Here is a 4,358-nt window from a genome sequence, read left to right on the forward strand (position 1 = left end):
CCATCCGCGATGGGACTTCGGACGGAGCGGTTGGGACCAACAGGAGCGCGTTCCTCACACCGGCCGGGCGACGAGGCCTGGCTAGGTGGCGCCACTGCTGATACCACGGTCAAAGGGCTTGTTACCAGGACAGTCCGGGACGGCCACCACGGTGGGGTAACTGGGTCACCTCGACTGCCAGGGTAAAACCTACCAACCCAGGTCTTCTCCGCAAATCGCGCAGAATGCGAACCAGGGTCCTGACCAGAGCCTGCTTGGCGGCATAAAAGCGCTGCACAATAAACAAGCAACGCAGCCCATCACGGGTCAAACAGCCCTCGTCGGCGTGCCGAACAGGTGGTCGCACCGCAGGTCGGACACCCCTGTAAGCGGCCAGCGCTGGCCAGCGCGGCCCAGCCATATATGGTTCGGACGGCGTTGTCACCGCAGGCCCCGACCGTCCAAAGGCCATTCAGAATCCAGACCGATCCGACGATAGGAGGGGCTCCACCCACGCGGGGCCGCGCCCACCCGGCACCTGTCTCCACCCGGCCTGCCATAGACCGCCGCCGCCGCCGCCGCGGGGCGACTGAAGCCCGCCGCCCGGCAACGCGGCCCTGCGGCACCGCTCTGCACCCCGGCATTAATGCTGTACACGTGGGGCTTCAGTCGGACCTTGACGCTCGTCTGAGCGACTACAGAGATGCCGGCCACCGCGACACCTGCTCTAGAACAAGCCAGACCGGGTAGTCGGCAATCCGAGATGGGCCAATCACGAGAGCCGCACGCACCCCGGCCCTCCAGCCAACAAGAGAGGCGCTGGCGGTCGCATGTGTCGTCACGGACCGCTGCTCGTGTCAAAACGGGCCGCGTTGCTGACCCGCGCGCCGAAGACACAAGGTGGACGGGGCGGGCGACCGCGGCTTTTATTGGACGACAGTCGTCACTGCCCTGGCGGCGCTGGGGCTGGGGGGAGCGCTGCTGGGGGCGTCAGCAGACGGCATCGAGGACGCCGGACCCCTACGGCGTCAGGACCGCCGGCTGTGGCGACGGCGCCCGTTACCGGCCAGGCGGCGCCGTCGTCATCCGTGCCTCGGGCTCGTCTGGGGCGGAGGAGCCGGCACAGGTGAAAGGGAGCGGCGGCGGCGCGGCGACGAGCTGAGCCGGAGGGAGGTGAGTAACCGGCGTCAGTGGGTGCCCACGCGCGACGGCGGTTGGCCCAGTCAGCGGACACTGCAACCGTTTAGTCTTCGATTTATTGATAAACGTTAGCGCCGCCTATGGGAATCAAACCGAAATATGTTATCATGAAACTGGGTTAGGTACGTACGAAGCTGTCTGCTCAAGAGATAAATCTGGGCCTTGCCAGATCGCCTGAGTTCATCAAGGCGTCTCAACTGTGTCACCGCATTCCATGGAGAGCCTTTTGGAGGTTGGTCATCAAGGATTTTGGTCCGTATGAAGGAAAAACAAGTCGTCATCCAGTTCATTCGGGATGACTCACCAGATCTTCGACGACACACGGACACACGACGCCCAACAGGATAAGCGAGTCACCCGAGTGAACCTACTGGGACCTGCCGTCACCACACAACATACACCAGTGCCAAAACCCTGCCAGTCTGCATCGAATTGGTACTTCCTGCCGAGCACGAACGTCTTAGACGAGCACAGTACTTTTCTGAAGCTGGGCTGCTTTGTGACCGTCGTTTGGCACATCATCCATGCATTATCTACGGCACGCCACGTTGCCATGCGCTATATAACAGGCCTCACTGTCCAAAAGTCTCCAAAAAGCCAAAGCGTGAAAGGTGTCAAAGATTTTTGAAAAAGTTCGGGAGAGCAAACCGTATGTAAGGCTATGTGTAAGTTCTGCTTTTTGCAGCGTTAGCATAAATGCTCTTGAGACACGTCTGCCTGATTTGTGATTTAGCAACTTTCAAATGCAATTCGGCAAGATCGGCTCCCTCGTCATCTCCAATGACGAGGGAGCCGATCGAGCACTCATTGTGCTTTCTTCTTACTGAAAGGACTATGGTGCACGTGGAATCGGGCGTGAAGCAAGCTGCCAGCTATGCATTTTGTCCACAACGCATTAAAAATTGTCGGCAGCAATGGAGCGCACGAACAGGTGACGAGACAGACCATACCGCATGCTGTTCAGACGCTGCCTAGAACTATTTACACAACGCGGAGAGCACCAGTTTGAAATCCACATCGCGGACACGCTAATGCTCTGACGTGCGTCATCTATTCGAATGTCACATACCGAACGGTACAGGAAGTTGAAATGTTGCCCTGTTCACGCTCACGTAAATCTGACTGATCCCGTTCCTCGCGTGGGACAACGGACCTTGGCTGGCTCGTCCCTCGCGAGAGGTGACCCTGGCTGGCCCCGTCCCTCGCGAGAGACGACCGACCCTGACTGGCCCGTCACTCTCGTGAGGCGACCGACCCTGGCTGACATCTCCCGTGAGGCAGCAACCAGCACAGTGCGCGACAGCAGCCGAGCCCACACAACACGACAAGGACACGCGCTTCCGGCACCGAGCGGCTCAGTTTGGTCACGTGTCTGCACCATGGAATAAGACTGACGTCATGGACGCTGTTTCCAGCTGAGCCTAGCCTTAAGCACAGCCAATTTCACAGCGACGCTCGTGCGGAAAATCGCCCGAAAAAACCGGTTCGCGTGCGCGGGCGGCGTCCAGACAGGCCCTAATCCCTGCACGGCAGCCTCGGGTGGGGGGCAGGAGTGCCGCAGCCGAGCCGACATGGAGCCCTGCCCGTCTGCAGCGCGTGTGGCGAGGCCCAGTGTAGAGCGCCTCGGTCTCTGAAGCCGACCTCGCCCTCTGGCCAGCACAGGTATGGACCACCCGCGAAAACGTGTCGGCGTTACTGGGCGCGAGCTGGCGGTCAGCACGTGCAGAACGTCACATGCCGCCCACGTCGACGGACATTCATGCCGGCGGGAGTGCTGGACCAGCTCGAGACTGGTCCACGAGACATGGCCGAATATGTCTCGGACCCAGCGGCGCCCATCCCGAGGCATGGCAACACGGGAATCACAGCCCACCTGGTCGGCGGCGTCGCTCTCCGACACCGACCAGGCGACGCCATTACGGCGAGGTACACTCCTCCAGGCCCAGCGTTTCGTCAGGAGGTGCAGGTTTGCGAGCAACTGCTGCGGCCGCTTGCTCACCGAAACCCATAATCCCACCACGGGGGCGGGCGGCAGCAGCTCCGGGAAGGGGGCGGCGCGGAGCGAGCGGGCCGGACGTCCAGTGCAGCGCTGTATGGTAATACCGGCGGACTAAGCCGTCTGAAGAGCCGCTGCCGGCGCCGGCCTTATAAGGCTCTGTCTGCGGCCACTGCAGCGGCGGCCCGAGCGGCAGCGGGTCAGTCTGACACCTCTCGACGGCGTCCTCAGGGCGTGGGTGTTCCAGTAAAGGAGTCAGAGCGGTGGGTCCCGCCCGAACAGCAGCTCAAGGTCTCCTGCGGGCAGCAGCTCCCTTCCGAGGAGTGGAAGGCAGAAGTTTCACGGAGGGTTCCGTCTCAGCAGTTACAGACCAAACAGATTTGCATACCACCGTCAGGGGGGCAGCATAACTGGGCGATTGAGATTCCAAGTTATCTGTAGCTTAAGTGTCGAAGAGCTGTCACCAAATCGTCGCCATCAGTGCAAACGTGCGCGGTCCGTTTCATTCTTCCAGTCGTGTGCAACCTAATTTGGGCACGCGAACAAAAGTCGCCACAACTCGTTACCACCCTGTTTGTACCCAAGCAGGCATTCCAACGCATGCACCGGCACCACGCTAGAAATCCTCACGTTTCCTCAACCGCTTAGCACAACATGCTTTCCAGCCTTCAAAAACAACACCTCGCACAAACAAGGATAAGTCTCAGTACTTCTACTTCCTGGAGACAGCGTCTGCAAGCAGGAAGGTAGCTTAACGGTGGGCGAGCGCACCCTGCACGTGAAGCGATCCTGGAGTGGTTGTAACTGTAATCAGTTTATGCAAAGGGCAGTGAAGTGTCGTAGTTACTGGTTCTCAAATAATGGCTTCTGGCTCCCACCGGCCCTTCGTAAAAACGAGACTGATGAATGCCGGTTTCCATTGGCCTTTCGTTAACACCAACTCGTCGGTCCGGAGATCGTTGTTTTTTTTTTGCGAACGACCGGACCCTGGTTCCTGATTTGCATTGGTTCACCCACAAAATATTACATCCTGGTGTCGAGTTCGCGCCGCCTCATAGGCAAATTTTGAGGGATCGTTGGAAAGTATTGTTCCCCAGTTATACGGGGGTTTGAACTGAAATAGCCATCTTGAAGATCATAAGGTGCAGTCCAAAGCCCTGTCCTCAGAAGACCTAAATCATTC

The sequence above is a fragment of the Pollicipes pollicipes genome, unplaced genomic scaffold, assembly GCF_011947565.3.
Source record: "Pollicipes pollicipes isolate AB1234 unplaced genomic scaffold, Ppol_2.1 Scaffold_6686;HRSCAF=7923_pilon_pilon_pilon, whole genome shotgun sequence".
Lineage (NCBI taxonomy): Eukaryota > Metazoa > Arthropoda > Thecostraca > Pollicipedomorpha > Pollicipedidae > Pollicipes > Pollicipes pollicipes.